General features: G+C 46.1%; 1 long non-coding RNA gene across 2 annotated transcripts in view; it reads right to left on the bottom strand.

Moving 5' to 3' along the window:
* Positions 1-12,504: 12,504 nt before the first annotated feature.
* LOC141986521 (uncharacterized) overlaps positions 12,505-19,911 on the bottom strand; it is a 47,610-nt gene continuing 40,203 nt past the window's right edge. The window contains exons 2-4 of one of the 2 annotated variants that reach the window (XR_012639307.1): positions 18,045-18,202; positions 14,135-14,290; positions 12,505-13,411 (exon numbers count right to left, since the gene is read on the bottom strand). This is a non-coding gene — a long non-coding RNA (uncharacterized LOC141986521). The remainder of the gene's footprint in view (positions 13,412-14,134; positions 14,291-18,044; positions 18,203-19,911) is intronic. The other variant, XR_012639306.1, reaches the window with a different exon arrangement.

The raw sequence follows: 19,911 nt of genomic DNA, 5'->3' as shown, positions 1-19,911 counted from the left end.
ATTCCTGCTTTCCCTCATGATACTTCTGGCTTAACCCTGAAATGCTCTTATGTTTACTAAAAAGGCAGCCCTTTGAAGTTGCAGTGACCTAGGAAGAATTGAGACATTTCAGAAAAGCAGATTTCAGGGCAGCAACGTTTTTCCTCTGCTCATGACTGAATTCTGAAAGCTTTACAACTTTGTTTTTGCCTTTCAGGCTTCTGTGGGCAGTAAATACAACATCTGAAGCGGCTCTTAGAAGGAAGACATTATGGATAGTGAGCGATCAGCTGATGTGACCTGCACAGGATATGCCATGTTTGTCTTTCCCCCAGAGGATAGAAGGGACTTCATCTGTACAAAGCGCAAGCTGGTCTCCATATTGGAAGAGAAGGTTAAAGGACTAGAGACCCAAGTATCAACCCTGCGCTGCATCAGAGAAAATGAAGATTTTCTGGATAGAAATCAGCGTTTGGTACCGCAGGCACAGCATGCTGAAGAATCTGAAGAGGGCAGTGCAGAACGGGGAAGTAAATTGGCAGCATGTGACCTCCAGAAGAAGAAAGAGGAGAACCCATGTAGCCTCAGTGCAGAAAGAGGTAAGAAACTGTTTTCAGGCTCTCTGCACAGGTACTATGGTGAAGAATGGTTTGGAAGAGTCATCTGAGGGAAGGGATCAGAAGGAGATCCCATCAACTGGAAGGCATGGGATGCATTATCCTAGGGATGGGGATTCCATGACCACCACTCCCAAAAGGAAGAGACAGGTGGTCGTGGTTGGGGACTCCCTCCAAAGGGGGACGGAATCATCCATCTGCTGACCAGACCGAGAGACTCGAGAAGTGTGCTGCTTGCCTGGAGCTAGAATTCAGGATGTGACGGAGTGTCTGCTGAGACTGATCAAGCCCTCGGACCCCTACCCCTTCCTGCTTCTCCACATGGGCACTAATAAAACTGCCAAGAATGACCTTGAGCAGGTCACTGCAGACTACATGGCTCTGGGAAGAAGGATAAAGGAGTTTGAGGCGCAAGTCGTGTTCTCGTCCATCCTCCCTGTTGAAGGAAAAGGCCCAGGTACAGACCATCAAATTGTGGAGGTAAATCCGTGGTTGAGCAGGTGGTGTCAGAGAAAGGGCGTTGGATTCTTCGACCATGGGATGTTCCAGGAAGAAGGATTGCTAAGATGAGATGGGATCCACCTAACAAAGAGAGGGAAGAGCATCTTCGCGGGCAGGCTTGCTATCCTAGTGAGGAGGGCTTTAAACTACGTTCACCAGGGGATGGTGACCTAATCCCGGAGGTAAGTGGGGAAGTGGGATACTGGGAGGAAACATAAGGAGCAGGGTGCAACAGGGGAGGCCTCCTGATTCATACTGAGAAAGTAGCGCAATCAGCTAGTTATCTTAGGTGTCTGTACATGAACGCAAGAAGCCTGGGAAACAAGCAGGAAGAATTGGAAGTCCTGGCACAGTCAAGGAACTATGATGTGACTGGAATAACAGAGATTATTGCTCACATGATTGGAGCAGTGTCATGGATGGGCATAAACTGTTCAGGAAGGACAGGTATGGGAGAAAAGGTGGAGGAGTTGCCCTGTATGTAAGGCAGCAGTATGATTGCTCAGAGCTCCAATATGAAACTGGAGAAAAGCCTGTTGAGAATCTCTGGGTTAAGTTTAGAGGCGAGAGCAACAAGAGTGATGTCGTGGTAGGCATTGGCTATAGACCACCAGACCAGGAGGATGAGGTAGACAAGGCTTTCTTCAGACAACTAACAGAAGTTTCCAGATCACAGGCACCGGTTCTCATGGGGGATTTCAATCACCCTGACATCTGCTAGGAGAGCAATACAGTAGTGCACAGACAATCCAGGAAGTTTTTGGAGAGTGTTGGGGACAACTTCCTGGTGCAAGTGCTGGAGGAACCAACTAGGGACCGTGCTCCTCTTGACCTGCTGCTCACAAACAGAGAAGAATTGGTAGGGGAAGTAGAAGTGGGTGGCAACTTGGGCAGCAGTGACCATGAGGTGGTCGAGTTCAGGATTCTGACAAAAGGAAGAAAGGAGAGCAGCAGAATATGGACCCTGGACTTCAGAAAAGAAGACTTTGACTTCCTCAGGGAACTGATGGGCAGGATCCCCTAGGAGGCTAATATGAGAGGGAAAGGAGTCCAGGAGAGCTGGCTGTGTTTTAAAGAAGCCTTATTGAGGGCACAGGAACAAACCCTTCCAATGTGCAGGGAGTATAACAAATATGGCAGGAGACCAGCTTGGGTTAACAGAGAAATTTTCGGTGAGCTTAAACACAAAAAGGAAGCTGACAAGAATTGGAAACTTGGACAGATGATTAGGGAGGAGTATAAAGACATTGCTCGAGCATGCAGTGGTGTAATCAGGAAGGCCAAAGCACAACTGGCGTTGCAGCTAGCAAGGGATGTGAAGGGTAACAAGAAGGGTTTCTACAGGTTTGTTAGCAACAAGAAGAAGGTCAGGGAAAGTGTGGGACCCTTAGTGAATGGAGGAGGCAACCTAGTGACAGATGGTGTGGAAAAAGCTGAATGCTTATTTTTACTCAATGCTTTTTTTGCCTGGATCTTCACAGACAAGGTCAGCTCCCAGACTGCTGCACTGGGCAGCACAGTAAGGGGAGGAGGTGAGCACCCCTCAGTGGTGAAAGAACAGGTTAAGGACTACTTAGAAAAGCTGGACATGCACAAGTCCATGGGGCCAGATCTAATGCATCCGAGGGTGCTGAAGGAGTTGGCTAATGTGATTGCAGAGCCATTGGCCATTATCTTTGAAAACTCGTGGTGATCAGGGGAGGTCCCGGATGATTGGAGAAAGGCAAATATAATGCCCGTCTTTAATAAAGGGAAGAAGGAAAATCTGGGGAACTACAGACCGATCAGCCTCACCTCAGTCCCTGGCAAAATCATGGAGCAGGTTCTAGAGGAATCCATTTCGAAGAACTTGGAGGAAAGGAAGGTGATCAGGAACAGTCACCATGGATTCACCAAGGGCAAGTCATGCCTGACCAACCTGATGATGAGATATCTTCTATGATGAGATAACTGGCTCTGTGGATATGGGGAAAGCAGTGGACGCCATATATCTTGACTTTAGCAAAGCTTTTGATACAGTCTCCCATAGTATGAATGGACTATAAGGTGGATAGAAAGCTGGCTAGATCGTTGGGCTCAAAGGGTAATGATCAATGGCTCAATGTGTAGTTGGCAGCCAGTATCGAGCAGAGTGCCCCAGGAGTTTGTCCTGGGGCCGGTTTTGTTCAACATCCTAATTAATGATCTGGATGATGGGATGGACTGCACCCTCAGCAAGTTTGTGGATGACACTAAGCTGGGGGAGAGGTAGATACACTGGAGGGTAGGGATAGGGTCCATAGTGACCTAGAAAAATTGGAGGATTTCTGATGAGAAATCTGATGAGGTTCAAGAAGAACAAGTGCAGAGTCCTGCACTTAGGACGGAAGAATCCCATGCACTGCTACAGGCTGGGGACTGACTGGGTAAGTGGCAGTTCTGCAGAAAAGGACCTGGGGATTACAGTGGACGAGAAGCTGGATATGAATGTACCCTTGTTGCCAAGAAGGCTAAAGGCATATTGGGTGGCATTAGTACGAGCATTGCCAGCAAATCAAGGGAAGTGATTATTCTCCTCTGTTTGGCATTGGTGAGGCCATACCTGGAGTACTGCATCCAGTTTTGGGGCCCCCACTACAGAAGGATTGTGGACAAATTGAAGAGAGTCCAGAGGAGGGCTACGAAAATGATTAGGGAGCTGGGGCACATGATTTATGAGGGGCGGCTGAGGGAACTGGGCTTATTTAGTCTGCAAAAGAGATGCGTGTCGGGGGGGGGGATTTGATAGCAGCCTTCAACTATCTGAAGGGGGGTTCCAAAGAGGATGGAGCCCAGCTGTTCTCAGTGTGGCAGATGACAGAACAAGGAGCAATGGTCTCAAGTTGTAGTGTGGGAGGTCTAGGTTGGATATTAGGAAAAACTATTTCACTAGGAGGGTGGTGAAGCACTGGAATTGGTTACCTAGGGAGGTGGTGGAATCTTCATCCATAGAGGTTTTTAAGGCCCAGCTTGACAAAGCCCTGGCTGGGATGCTTTAGTTGGGGTTGGTCCTGCTTTGAGCAGGGGGGTGGACTAGATGACCTCCTGAGGTCTCTTCCAACCCTAATCTTCTATGATGCTATGATTCTAAAAGACATCAGCAATTGGGAGGGGAGGGGGAATGTCCTTGAAAAGCTGCTTTTATGGAATACGATTTAAGTTGCTGGAGTCAGAAGAATGGCTATAGACTCTAGGCTCTTGTAGGGTCTAAGGTTATTCACATTAGCTTCAAATGAAATAAATATATAATGAAAAGTAGCCATGTTTGGGGGATTATCCCTTTAAGAGGTATTGGACTCAGCCTCACTTGTGACTCATCAGCTTTCCTCCAACTGAGCAGCTCCTGGTTTTTATAATCATTCCATCCCTCTCAGCTGAGAGGTAGCTGATCAGTCACAGATAAGGCTGAGCCCCTCCCCTTAAAGGGCCAGCCACCCTATGTTAGGGTTGTTCCCTGTGTTACTGGGTTCTCTTGCTCTGTTTTGAAAAACTGATTGTTGCCTTTTATTTTAAAAAAAAGTCTTTAATTCAATTTTGAACAATTTGGCAAAGCACTAAGGCAAAACAGTTTGGTTCAGGTGAGATTCTGATAGACTCACTCCAGTTGATTAGCACCTTATTCCACAAATAGTCCCATTTATATCAAAGGGACTGCTCAGAGCATAAGGCACTTACTATTCAGTGTGAATAAGGGCATCAGAATCTGCCCCTTCAAACAGAACATGTACATACACACTGGACATTTACTCATCCCTGACTTTTTGCTTTTTGATCTCAAGATCTATCTTTCTTTCTAAGGATTTTATATCGCCGCCAGCATCCTGGTATCTGAGCACCTTCCATATAAAACGGATAGCAATAGAAAAATCTCTACTTGATATGGAGTCTGTGGATTTTTTTCCCTTTTCAGGGTTAAAACTCTGTTTGGGATAGGGTTTGGGGTTTTTTATTTTTTTTTATTTTGGGGGGTGATTGATTTCTTTCATTGGGGGGGGGGGTGTTTGGGAAAGGATGGCATGCGGCGGTGCCAATGAGCTACTGGATACTGATCCAGATGGAGTCTGGCCTCAATCTAAACAATCTGAGGTCCTCCTGGCCTTCTTTTTTTAAAAATTGAATTAGTGCCCTGCCCATGAGACACTCCAGTGCCTGATCTATAGCGAAATAATTGGCATCTAGGTACTGCGGCTGTGCTACCACTCAGCCATCAGTTCACGCCTGAGAATGCACCTAGGCATAAATTGTTTCACAATAATTTAAGCCTTGTCTGGTCTTACTGCTTAATAAAATTAGCACTGTGATATGAACCAACGTGTCCTGACATAAAATTGTGGTTTTTCCAAGAGTTCACTTGAAAGAAAAATCATGATGGTATGACTGACGCAACATGTAACTTTCATCTCAAGTTTTTTCTTCTTGTTACAAGCCAATGACTGGGTCACTTTTAGTTCTGTGAGTAACATGAGAAGGCGTTTATACCTGTATAGACTCTGAGTCATTCCACCATTCAGAAATGAAAAAACAAACAAACCCAGAACGTTCCATGTGCTCCCAGGGTTTTATTTCAATGAAAACAACTCAACCTTTTCTCCAGTTTCCTGCAATGACAAAAGGGAAAGGAAGGGCCTAGTGCTCTAAACTCAGTGCTGGGAGACAGGAACTCCTGAGGTCTCTAAAGAATTCCCTTTAAAATAAAATATCCATAGAGGTGGAGCTTCCCCAGAGCTCTCCTTGGTGAGAAACCTGGGAGATTTCTGCCAGCATTAATTTTAAAAACCAACAATAAGTATCAGCCAGAAGATTGAACCCTGAACCCCTAGCATCATCCCAACAAAGATCATGCAGAGAAGTTACTGAAGATTAAGAGTACCACAGGCTGACTGAAAGGTTTGAGAACACGCTGTTGTAAAGCATGTATGGCAGACAGCTTATTTGCTCTTTTATGTTTGTAGGGATGTGCAACAGCCGGGCCTTTTCCTGAAGAGGTCAGCCTATTATGGAGTCATGATAGGCATCCTTACAGGGCTTGTACAGTTCACATGGCTGCTGGTAGCTTGTGTTGGAGCAGGCCCCAAATGGGACAAACTTTTTTAAAAAATTTATATAATTTAAAATTGGCTAACTTTGGTTTCTCTGAAGACTGATTAAATCCTGCTTAAAGGGGGCTTTTTTAAAAAATATGCAAGAACTACTGACCCTCAGAAAATAGTGACTACAATGGCAGTAGTAACTCCAGGAAATAGTGTTTCTAATGGTCCACATGCACTTTAATATAGCAGGCCTATTAGTGACACTGTGATATGCAAAAGATAATGCAAAAGATAAAGGTTTTGTGCAAAACCTTATCTACCAACTGAGAAAAGTGCAGTCCTGAAGTCAGTGCAATCCCAGAAGGGCCATGGAGTGGATCAAAAAAGACAAGAGGCTTTGAAAGGCCAGGGTAGCCTTTTGTCGACCTCATATATGTATTGGAATAAAGGAATAAAAACTAAAATTAAAGGCAGAGAAATTGCTGAGTCTGCTCACTGAGCCTTTTAACTGGCCTAAGCATGTCTCACTTTAGGTTGGGAACTTGGGAAACATGCACATACTAGTTTGGGAATTTCCCAACTGGAAAAAAAAAAGGAGTTTTAGCTTAATGATTGTGGTATTTTATTTACCCAAACACAGCACCCTCCCACTTGTCAGGAGAGGTTTTGACCGAGTTCTTCTTTACTTTAGCAGGGAAAGAAGATACACACGGACACCATTCTAGATTAGCCCTCTCTCCACCCCAGGAGAAGAGAGAGCTACTTTTTTTTCTCCAAGCTTTTATGCCCAAGACTTCACTGGGGCTCTGCATGGATGCAGGAATGCGTCTTTGCAGATCCAGCTGAGGCTTGGAGGTAGTTCAGAAGAAGTATTCTTGGTCCCCAGCTCCCCTTCTTTGCCTCCTGTCCCCTGCCAGCTCAATCCGCAGTCCCTGAATTGCTGCACATTAGAGGAGCAATGGTAGTTACTGTGAACATCCAACATTGCTAAAATAGAAAGTAAATAAAACGCAGAGGCCAGGGAGCAGAAAAGGGCACAAGGAAAACTTGGAAACAGTATCAGATCAAAAGGGAAAAGAAAATTGGGTCACTGACTCTGAGCCAGGAAAAGTACACACGTGGAAATTAGAGCAGGAAAAGCATTTCATATTAGATCATCCCAAGGATGTTCTGTCTCCTGGAAAACTACTCCGGGCAGGGAAGATTGTGGAGATGATGTCGAAATTCTTAACAGTCTAACCGGTGCTACCTAACAAATTAGGCTTGTGGCTGTACATATGTGACATGAGACATCCTCAGAGCCTGACGTCTGAGTGCTGTAGTCAGTCTCATAGGAAACAGCAGACACCTTGTTAACCTTTTATACGTATTATATTCCTACAAAAATGTTATTAAAAGAACATTATTAAGGTTGCAAAGTCTAGCACTGAAAAGTTAGGAAATGCCAGGAAAGGTTCCCTATGCAACCTTAATTCGTAACCTTTATGTACATGTATTGTGATACAGTTTTTAATTGCATGATCATATACTCTTTTTTTTCCACAGGACCCCTGCCACTTTCAGCACACAGGTCTCAGTTCCATTCTGGTCACCTAGTCAGGCCCCGTCTCCACTCCTTAGGCTTCTCATCCCAGTCTCCTTTCCCAGCCATTCTCAATTCCCCCTGAGACTGGCTCCTTGTCATGGTCTCCCTCCACACTTTAGCTCTTCATCATCTCTGTCTCCCCTCCACTCCCCTCCCATCTCCTCTCCCTTGCAACACTGGTTCCCAGTGTCCTTGCCCACCCAGCCCCAGTTGTCCTGGGTTCTTCCTCTGATCTCAGTTTCCCCCCACATATTAGCTCCTAGTCCCTCTTGTTTTCCCTCCCTATCCCCCTGTCCCAATCTCCTTGCCCATCCAGGTCAAGTTCTAATCCCCACTGTCCCCTTTCTCTCTCAACTCCCAGTCCCCAGTTCCCAGTCCCAGTTTCCCTCTCCCCCCACTCTCTGACTGCCTCCAATCTGAGTCTCCCACCAAGGCTCCTTGCCCTAATCTGCTCCCCCGCCCCAAAGCTGGCACCAGGTCTGGCCTTCTCCCCTCTAAATTCCAGTCAGGCGGCTTCTTCCTCTGCATTGGCTGGGCACCGGCAGAGGAGCACAGGCTCTCTGCTCTCAGGTCTGGTGCCCAGGCATGGCCCACAGTAACAATTGCAGGGAAAGGCCTGCTCACCTCCGTGCAGCCCTGCTCAGGGTAGATGGAATCTCCAGAAATTTTAGATATTAAACTCTAGCAAGTCTCTGCTGAGCATGTGTGAACTGTGATTTTTCAAAGTCTTGGCCAAATTTAGGCAGATTTTCATATGGGTGGCAACAAACACATCCCTGACATAAAGACCACCCCCCAAAAGAAATAATAATGATTTCTGACTATAGATTTTTTTGCAAATGCATTTCCATTTTTTAAAAACTATTTAGTTCCAATGTTTAAACCTGAGTTTGGTCTGTAAATTAAGGGGATCTGTCTTGAAGATACACAATGACAGATTCACAGGACTGGAGGGGTAGCAGCTTGCACCTTCCCCATTCAGGACTCCCAGGGCTGGTTTGAACCTAGGTGCTGAAAGCTGCCTGAACTTGCACTACTATTGTAATGGATCACATGGCCACTGCAGAGGTGCATATGTAAGCGAGGGAATAGTCCCACTCTTGTGGGGAACTTTCCTGGCTTCTGCACTACCCTGGTGAAGTGGGCTAGCGAAAGGATCTGAGTCCTCGCTCCCACTTCCTTTACCCAGTGGCCTCCCTGCCCTTGAGGACTCCCCTTCCACTCTCCTGTCTGGCAGAGTCCTCGTAACCCCAACAAGGCTAGGCCCAGGATTCCTGGGGGGCTCGACCCCCAACCCTGCTGTGGTCACCAAGGACAGAGGTTAGGGTGTCCCCACTCTGAGGTACTCTCTCTGCACTGGGCACTTCTCTGAGCCACTGATCATTACATACAAGTTAAAGCAAATGCAAGTTATTTAATCAACAATTAATTTTAAAAAGAATAAGGAAAAATGGGAAAGGTTAAAGGAAACATATCACCCCGCTCTGTGGCAGGGAACTTCACAAACAGTGTCCCTGGAATGTCAGGGCAGTTCACAGTCTGTTCCTTGTAAGTCCCAGGCCTTCTTCTCAGGCCCTGGCTGTGCTGCAGGGATGCTGTGGGTTGGACACTTGCTCTGGTGGTGGCCACACGCTCTCAGGCTCTAAGTGGTAGGACCCTTCTTCCCAGTGTCGCCCCCGCCCTGTCGGGGTTACAATCCAAGCCTGGCCTGCAGAGCCTCTTGGCTGAGGCGTCTCCCAGTGCTGGGCCCACTGCCCAGGATCCCCCTCGCTCTCCCCAGCTGCTCACCGCACCCAGCTCCGGACTGCTCCAGCCCCAGCTCCACCACTCTGTCTCTGCACTGCTGCTGCTCTGCCTCCAGCTCCCTGGGCTGCTTCTTTGGCCCCTCTGGCTCTGGTTCCTGCAGCTCTGCTCCCAGGACAGGTCTGCTCTGCAGGCTGCTTCTGTGACTCTGCTCCCAGCACTGACCTGCTTCCTGGGCTGCTTTTCTGGCCCCTCTGGCTCTGGTTGCTGCAGCTCTGCTCCCAGGGCAAGTCTGCTGTCTCTGGGCTGCTGTTCTGGTCCCTCTGGATCTGGCCCAGCTCAGCTCAGGCCCCTGCTTTCTCCTTAACTCGGCCCCACTCTGTCTGACCCAGGCAATTCCTGCTCACACGGAGGACGGGACCTCCCTGGCCTCCTGATTCCCTGATTAGCCTGCCCACCCTGTCATTCAGGCCGACCTGGAGCATTGGCCTCTCCCCATTCTTCCTGGGGGCTGTCAGGCTCAGGGTCCTGATTCCCCATCCACCCTTCCCCCTTTTTAGTACTGGGAGCTAGCCAACCAAAACACCCCCACTGAATGTTAGTAAGGGGGCAACAGTCCCCTTACACATAGGACATGAAAATATCAAGCCATGCTCCTGCTCCAGATCTGTCCCCTCCTTCCTCTTCCTTTACTTTGTCTCCAGCCTGCCCCAGAACACCCCCTTCTTGGAGCTGCTGCAAAGCCAGTTCTGCTGCTGGTACAGACCAAGGCCCCTGCTACAATGGGAGTATTTTAGATGGGATTTACGAGTGTACTACCAGGGGCGGCGAATTGTATGGGCCCGTGGTGCCCGTGCTCCACCAATATGAGAGCATGGGGGCCCAGCTCCACCACTGTGCTGTGGAAGAAGGGCAGTATTCTGTTGATTCTTTACTTTTAGGCCAAAAATTAAGTCGACCCAGCTACATCACTCAGAGGTGTGCAAAATCCACACACCTGACTGACATAGTTAAGCTGACCTAACCCCCACTGCATGGGTGGCGGGTGAATGCACCACTGGGGGAGGCTAGCCCCCGTCCCCTCTGCCCAACACCCTATCCCCTCCCCTCCCCTCCCCTCCTCTCCCCTTCCATCCCCCCCTTCCCCCGCTGGAGCATGCAGCACACTCCCCCTGCAGTCGCCGGCCCCCCTGTGCACCCCTAGCCCCAGCACTCCGGGCAGCTGGCACAACCGGAGCACCTCCAGCTCCAGCACGGCGGGCGGGTGGTGCAGCCGGAACGCCCCCAGCCCCCAAACATCCCCAGCCCCAGTGCTGGGTGGACGGACGGGCGGTGTGGAATGGCCATAGCCCCAGGGCCCCCAGCCTTGTGTGCACCTGCCTGCCCCAGCCTCTCAGCCACAGAAGCGTGGGAAGCAGACAGGAGGAGGCCTGCGGGCAGAGCATGGGCATGTTTGAGGAGGCACAGCCTTCCTCTGCCTCTGCTACCCGCTGCGCATGCCCCACTGTCGACAGTGCTAGGTCAATAGAAGAATTCTGCCACTGAATTAGCTACCACCTCTTGGGGAGGTGGATTAACTATGCTGATGGGAGAACCCCTCCCATCACTGTAGTGAGTGACTTCATTAAAGTGCTAGAGTGGCAGAGCTGCAGCTGTGTCAAGTGTAGACAAACCCTGAGAAATCATTAAGATGGCATATGCCATTAAGCCCTGTTTGCAAGAACTGCTGGACATTTTCCAAAATAGTATCCCTATTTATATGCACCACCAGAGACAAAGGGATTGAATTAGCAGTTCTGTGGGAAAATCTGATCAGAGCTGGTTTTAGGATTTGGAGGCGCTCGAGTGAAGTTAGTTTGAGAGGTCCTGTAAGGTCATGTACTCACCACCCCTTTGTGGCAGACTACAATGCTGCAAGGGGTCCTCATCCGAAATTTCTTTTTGTGAAAACTGAAATGTTATGTAAAAAAGGAATTTGCAAAAAATTCTAGGCCACTCAGGAGCCAACTAGTCTGGGAACCAGCAAAGCCTGGGAACCAGGGATCTCAGGAGTTGGGCATTCCAGGGTAGTCAAGTGAACCAGGCAATCTGGCAGCCAACCCAGCAGCCAGCCTGCCTGGTTTCCAATGAAAGTTTCAATGGAATCAACACATCCCACAGAATGTTTTGATTCCATCCAATCAGTATTTTTCAACCGAACATTGCTCTGTCTGAAAATTTTCGACCAGTTCTAATACTCACACTTCCACCAGCTACCTCTGGAGACCACCCGAACTGCACCAGACTTCTACGTTGGCAGAGAGGTGAAGTTTGAACTCTGAGAGAGGAAGCGGGACAGGGCTATCTCCTTGTGGTGAGGCACCTATGTCCAAGTGGTAAGGATTCCACCCCAGCATCTTGGCTTCCCCTGCTGAGGATCCTGCAGTGCAGAGAGGATGCCTCACAGAGATGGCACAGAGGAGTTCTCGGCAGAGATCCGTGAGGTGGTAGCAGAACTGAGGCAACCTCAGCCCCCCCTTTGTGATTGCACTGAATCACAAAGCTGGGTCAGGTGATGGCACCTCAAGGTGGGACTTGGTGAGCTGCTTCAATAGGACAAAAGACAGATCTTCAGAGAGCACCTGGACCACTGCCACTGACCCGAACTGTGAGTGGGGCTTGTGGTGGGTGGAGTAAGATGGCCAGGGAACTCTTGTGTGTTGGGCATTCACAGAGACTGTCTGGGGAGAGAGTTGAATGGACTACTGGAGAATGACTGATTGCTTCAATCTTTATTTGAATGTTAGATTATTGCTGAATTTTCCCAGATTCTATGTCCCTGTTTTCCCTAATAAAGATTCCCTTGTCTTGCGTATAGCCTCAGAGTGCTTGCGGAGGGCGGCGGGGGGGGGGGGGGGGGAAGGGGGAGGATTTCTGCATGCTAGGGCAACCAAAGGAGGATTTATTTATTTTTCCCAGAATTCTGGGTCAGTTTTATTCTTCAAGAGGGACCCTATATCTGTTGAACTTGGCTCTACACATGACATTGCTTCAATGTGCCAGCACACAGACTCACCACATATGGACACAACTTAACCCGCAAGTTCCTCCATGACTTTTTCTCTCTTTCCCTCCTTCCTGGGTGTCCCTGAGTTTTTCCAACCCACCTCAACCATGTTTTCCTTTTTGCCTGGGTCCCTGATTCTCCTCACATCTCTCATTCACTTCCTCTCCTAAATACCCCATCCATCCTATTACTCGGTCTCATTCCCCCAGATTTTGCGACTCTCCCTCTGTTCCTATTATCTGTTTGCCACCCTTCACCCACCTGCATCCCTCTGTGTTGCCTTCCTCATTACCCACACACCACTGGTGAAGGGAAAAGGGGTCTTCATCTTCCCAGATTTCTCTGTCTTCTAACTGTGCTACGTTTCTTAGGAGATCTCAGTGGGGGGCTGGACTCTCCTATTCTCTGTTGCTCCTGCACCAGAGATGAGCTCCTGAAACTCAGTGCTGAGATAACATTCAGGGCCCCTTATTTCCACCTCACCATGGAACTCAACTATCTGAGCTGGGCCTGCTGTACTGGCTGTGATGCACACCGCTCCCCGGCTGTGTTAGCTCTGTTGGCTTGAGGCTGCAATGGCAGCTCAGCGCGGGAGACTGCAGATGCAGCCAGCTTGCTGAGAGACAGAAGGAACTGCCAGATGGCCTAAGCCCTAGTAATGGTGACCACAACAGACCTCTTGCAGATAAAGTTGTCAGGACCTTCCAAAAACTTGGAGGTTCCTGGTCATGGACTTCACAAACCCCCAAAGTTAGCTTTGTGTGTGAACCAATTTCAATCTTTTTCCAGCACTGCAGTTTCATCCAGGTAGACGCTGGAGTCCATGCAAGTTCTGATGAATTCCAGTGTGTTGATTTAGATTCTGGCTGGGCTATTTTCTGTACAGCAACCTCTGTGAAAGATAAGGAAACTGATGTGTCATTCAGCAGTCTTACAGTAACTCCAACAATACCCTACTCAACAAAACGCATACAGATTAAGAGCTTTCTTTTCCAAGAAACTATGTCTGCTCACTTGGTTCTGTCTTGTGATTTTCAGGAGAAGACTTTAAGATCAAGAATCAATAGTGAAGTGCAGGAAGAGTAGCACTCTCCCGACCTAGCCACAGGTAGCTCCTCTTATCTTCATGAGATGAAATCAGTTTCATTTCTGTAGCTAGTGCCTCTTCTCTCAGAATAAATTTTTCCAGTGATGAAATATTATTGCTGAAAGCACTCCACCAGAGAGGATCGTACTTCTATAGCAAATAACAGCATATGATCTCAACAGGTATTTATTAGAGTAGGAAGCACAATACCTATTCAACCTTTGAGCTGGCAGGAAACGTTGAACTAGGAGAAAGCCATAATCTCCAGTACCCATGACATCTCTAAAGGGGACACCCAACTGTCTGAATAAAAAGGCCTTCTTTCTAAAAATCAGGGATTCCACACAGCTGTGGAGACTCTTGCTCCAAGAAGAGGGATCCTGGATAAAAAGCACTAGAAGCACTAAGTATTATTGCAATGATAATTATCATTACCTCCATCACTGTCATTAGTGTCCTATCTCCAAATCCCATGCAAAATTGACCTCCTGGTTTTCAGATTTTTTTCATTCAATTGCTCTACCCTACCTTAACGTCTCCCAGTCTTGGCCTTTTCCCAGCTCAGAAGATTCCATGCTGGCTGCAAAGCCTTCCCAAGTCCTTCAGCTGAAGTGGAATTGCCCAGTAGAACCTGGATCAAACAATCTCATGACTGGGGGTAAGGTGATAAATTGCAATAGTGGCCTACAGAGAAGAAAACCAACATTCAGATTTTTTTTCTTATTTAATTGAGTAGGAGGAGTATAATGAGTAAAAAGAATAGAAAAATTCAACCGTAATAAATAAGCCTGGACTAAGTATGCTGGTCTTTCATCAAGGATTCTATCTTGTTATTGCCAAAATCATATACCATGCCAGGGTGACTTTTGTTTTCTTTTAGTTTGTGCAATTCCTGGAAAAGAAAATGCTTCATTATGGTTTGCAGTAACTGTAGCATATTTGGATTGTGCCCCACAATGTCTAATGATCACAGCAATTTCATTTTATTTCACTCAGAATGAACAGACGGGCACTAGGAATATTTAATGTCTGCTTGTTAAAGGACTGCTTGGTATTCACAGTTTAAAGCATTTTTATTATTTCAGCTGAGATGATTAATCAAAAACACCTGTTATTTGTCAGATTTCTAGTAGAGGAAGCGCATTTAAGAATGTCCTACTGAACATATTCCAATGTACTATGGAATGTGCATTGATGAATGTATCTCTACACATATTCCAAGCAGGGGAAACATCCCAAAAGTGTTCTGACATGTACTTGTGTAGAGTTTGTGTAACACTAACAAAAAACTCCACCCATTTTGCTCAGCCCCTCAGTCTGAAAATTCAAGATAGAGGAAGTCACTTCTCTCACGACAGGCTTCAGAGTAGCAACCGTGTTAGTCTGCATCCGCAAAAAGAAAAGGAGGACTTGTGGCACCTTAGAGACTAATATTAGAGCATAAGCTTTCGTGAGCTACAGCTCACTTCATCGGATGCATAAAGTGGAAAATATAGTGGGGAGATTTTATATACACAGAGAACATGAAACAATGGGTGTTACCATACAGACTGTAACAAGAGTGATCAGGAAAGGTGAGCTATTACCAACAGGAGAGCGGGGGGGGGGGGACGGGACGGGGGGGGAGGAAACCTTTTGAACAGTATGAGAGGAAATAAACAAGAAGAAATAGTTTTACTTTGTGTAATGACACATCCACTCCCAGTCTCTATTCAAGCCTAAATTAATTGTATCCAGTTTGCAAATTAATTCCAATTCAGCAGTCTCTCGTTGGAGTCTGTTTCTGAAGTTTTTTTGTTGAAGAATTGCCACTTTTAGGTCTGTAATCGACTGACCAAAGAGATTGAAGTGTTCTCCGACTGGTTTTTGAAAGTTACAATTCTTGACGTCTGATTTGTGTCCATTTATTCTTTTACGTAGAGACTGTCCAGTTCGCTACATTGATGACATCTTCATCCTCTGGACCCATGGAAAAGAAGCCCTTGAGGAATTCCACCATGATTTCAACAATTTCCATGCCACCATCAACCTCAGACTGGACCAGTCCACACAAGAGATCCACTTCCTGGACACTACAGTGCTAATAAGCGATGGTCACATAAACACCATCCTATACACGAAACCTACTGACCACTATACTTACCTACATGCCTCCAGCTTTCATCCAGACCACACCACATGATCCATTGTCTACAGCCAATCTCTACGATAAAACCGCATTTGCTCCAACCCCTCAGACAGAGACAAACACCTACAAGATCTCTATCAAGCGTACTTACAACTACAATACCCACCTGCTGAAGTGAAGAAACAGATTGACAGAGCCCGAAGAGTACCCAGAAGTTACCTACTACAGGACAGGCCCAACAAAGAAAATAACAGAACGCCACTAGCCATCACCTTCAGCCCCCAACTAAAACCTCTCCAATGCATCATCAAGGATCTACAACCTATCCTGAAGGATGACCCATCACTCTCACAGATCTTGGGAGACAGGCCAGTTCTTGCTTACAGACAGCCCCCCAACCTGAAGCAAATACTCACCAGCAACCACACACCAAAAACACTAACCCAGGAACCTATGCTTGCAACAAAGCCTGTTGCCAACTGTGGCCACATAACTATTCAGGGGACACCATCATAGAGCCTAATCATATCAGCCACACTATCAGAGGCTCGTTCAGCTGCGCATCTACCAATGTGATATATGCCATCATGTGCCAGCAATGCCCCTCTGCCATGTACATTGGCCAAACTGGACAGTCTCTATATAAAAGAATAAATGGACACAAATCAGACATCAAGAATTATAACATTCAAAAACCAGTCAGAGAACACTTCAGTCTCTTTGGTCACTCGATTACAGACCTAAAAGTGGCAATTCTTCAACAAAAAAACTTCAAAAACAGACTCCAGTGAGAGACTGCTGAATTGGAATTAATTTGCAAACTGGATACAATTAACTTAGGCTTGAATAGAGACTGGGAGTGGATGTGTCATTACACAAAGTAAAACTATTTCCCCATGTTTATTCCCCCCCCCATCCCAGCCCCCACTGTTCCTCAGTCGTTCTTGTCAACTGCTGGAAATGGCCAACCTTGATTATCACTACAAAAGGTAGTGCCCCCCCCGCCCCGCTCTCCTGCTAGTAATAGCTCACCTTAAGTGATCACTCTCGTTACAGTGTGTATGGTAACACCCATTGTTTCATGTTCTCTATGTATATAAATCTCCCCACTGTATTTTCCACTGAATGCATCCGATGAAGTGAGCTGTAGCTCACGAAAGCTTATGCTCAAATAAATTTGTTAGTCTCTAAGGTGCCACAAGTACTCCTTTTCTTCTCTCACAATGAAACATATCTAAAATTGAATGTTATTGAAATGCATTTGGCATTTCCAAGCACAGTGGATGGCTGCCAACATCTTGCTGAAAAAGGACATGAAAGGCATGAGAGTTAAAGGTAAAACAGTTTAAAACTGCTTTAAGACCAATTTAACAACCAGAAGGAATATTTAAACATTATAGTTAGGCTACATTGCTTTTGAATTTCAGTTTTTGCTGTACACTCATTTACACTACAAGAGAATTTGAGCACCCACACCTGCATTTGAAGTCAAGCCCTCATTGTCTAAGGTTGGTTGGCTGCCAATGTGGTATAAAGGGGCCGCCTTAGTGTAAAGAAGAATCAGGTCCAGGCCATTCAAAAAGTTAAGCTGCCCACCTCAGTATTAACCACACCGCACTTGTCCAGTATAGTATGCTACACCTGAATTTTGTCACTGAAAACCTCCACATTTTCTCGCAATACATGTAAACAAGATATGGCCTCAAAAAGTAAAAGTAGCGTGCCACCCACTGATCTCTTTGTACTGTGGTGACTGGCTGTGGGCTGGCATTACACAATAAGTATTCCAGCAACACCCGGGCAAAACCAGCAAAAAAGGGACACGTGATGGTGTTGCACTGTACATTGTTGTGCAAGAGAGGCAGTAGGCTTCAAATATACAAAAATGGTATGGATTTAAATGAGACATTACAAAGAATTCACTCCATAAAATTAATGCCAGACAAGTCTATGCTAAAGCAAACATGCACAAAACCCTTTCTTGAAACAGAATAAAGCAGAATCCAGATATTCACGGCATTAAGTCACATTCGTGCTCTCTCACTCTCTTCACTCACCACACACCCTCAAGCTGTCTCCAGCTATCATACATGTGCGCGCACACACTTGTATGATTTATCTCTGACTTCTCACACATACAAAACCGCCCATGCTTGCTTTTTCTTTCCCTACCCATCATATGTGTTTAATGGATCACAAGAGAGCGAGAGCACAAGCACAAGAAAGCACGTGAGCAGCTGTGTGTACTAGAGATAGTGCAAGTGTAGGAGTGTGTGAGATGTGTGGAGACAATGCAAGAGCCTGAATTACCTTAAAATCATCTAAAATGCAGGAAATTGTAGCTGTCATTTCAAAATTTTCCATGAGGGAAATCTTGGACCCACATCCACTATTTCTCTGCTCTCTCTCCCGCAACTCTCCGAAGCCATCCCACTTCTTTTTGGTTGTCTATGAGCCTTGTTCTGCACCTAAAAAGAGATCCAGTTTTGCTGGTATTATATTTAATGTAAAAAAAGAATTGCACCACTGTGACCTTAAAAGCACCCCTGTGCCAGATGGCACACCGATGTCATGATATTTACCCAAAAGGTGGCATGTAATTTATCATTGGAAAACTAATAACTCACATATCATTAATATTCTAGTGTGATGTAGGAATGGTTAACCAACAAAGAACTTTACAGATGGGCTGGAAATATGTGACTCTAATATGTTTAAACCAGGCATGCTGGGGGAGTTAAAAAACAATTTTTTTTCTCCAGAGAAAAAAAGAGGCCATACCCGGTTTGAGGTGTTGGCCAAATTCAATGGGATATTCATTTGTATCAGAGGTTGCAGGAAGAGATCATTTGCTTTGTAAAAATCACCAGTGGGGGAGGAACTACCATGGAATCTACACCAAACAGCATGGTATTTATACCCAGCAGGGGAAAGGAACTTTAGCTGGAGAGACCCTTCAGAAGAATATAAACTGGACTATAAAAAGAGAAGGAGGGAACCCCTAAGTTATCCATCTCGTGGGGAAACAAGAAAGCAGCACTTTGATTCTTTAAGAGTGGATCCTGGCTGGAACAGCCAGTCACACTGGAGACATTGCTCTAACTTGGGAAACCATCTTGAACAAAACTATAGCTGGTTAAATTAAGTTTTAGTCTTAGAAGCATGTTTTCTTTTTATCCACAGACATTTTTATCTTAATTCTTTCTATTTGGTATCACGTATGCCTATGCCCTTTTGTTAATACATTTGTTTTACTTTTATCATAAACCATCTTAGTGCTTTGTCTGAAGTGGAAGGTTTGTCAACCTCAGTTGAGCTAATAAGCTGCTGTGTACTGTCTCTTTAAAAGAGCAGCAAATCTGGTAAGGTTTTGTGCGTGCTACAGTGCGAGGGGCTGAGCATTGCAGATAGACATTGCTGAGGAACTCAGGAATTGCGGTTCACTGATTGTTACCTGGTAGGCCAGGTTTGGACAGGCAGAGTCCTGAAAAGTTTGCTGGCAAGGCAGACAAGCTGGTGTGTCAGGGAGCTGACACATAGCTTAGCAACAACAAAAGATGTTACCCATCTCAGCCGATTTGCTGAGGCTGAGATGGGTAACACAGTGGGTCACAGTTCTGGGAACCCCAGTCGGTTGTCACAAACACCACTAACAAAAAGCCTTTCTCCAAGATGAAACTGCCTGTACATTCAGTTAAACAGAACTTAAAAGACTATCAGTAGCAGCAGTAGCACTGTCTGGTAATTCCCTCTAATATTACATTAAGAGAGCACAGATTAAGGTGGAAAATAATGAGTCAGAACCGGAAACCTTAGCTGTAGTTGCTGTCATTTTAGCTGACAGGATCGCTACTGCAGAAGATCCAATGCTTTATAATCTATAGAAAGGAACTGAAGAATGCGAATTAGTAGCTAGAACAGCAGACATCACAGGTAGTAGCGACATGAGTTATTTATACATTCTCATACAGTAGCACTGTTAGCTTTAGTTCTAGCTGAACGGTATTCATTGGATACAAAATTAGGTGAGCATTTGTATATTAGCCCCGTTATCTATTCGGTATTCAAAAATACTGGAAGAATATCATAAGTGCACCCAAATGGCACACTAGATTTTTAACAAAGTATCAGATGCTGGTATTTAAACTCCAAGCTTCAAAATTCATCAACTAAGAAT

This window comes from Natator depressus, chromosome 1 (genome assembly GCF_965152275.1).
Source record: "Natator depressus isolate rNatDep1 chromosome 1, rNatDep2.hap1, whole genome shotgun sequence".
NCBI classification, from domain to species: Eukaryota; Metazoa; Chordata; order Testudines; family Cheloniidae; genus Natator; species Natator depressus.
Note: the sequence above shows the minus strand (reverse complement) of the source record. Positions and strands in the feature narration are given on the sequence as shown.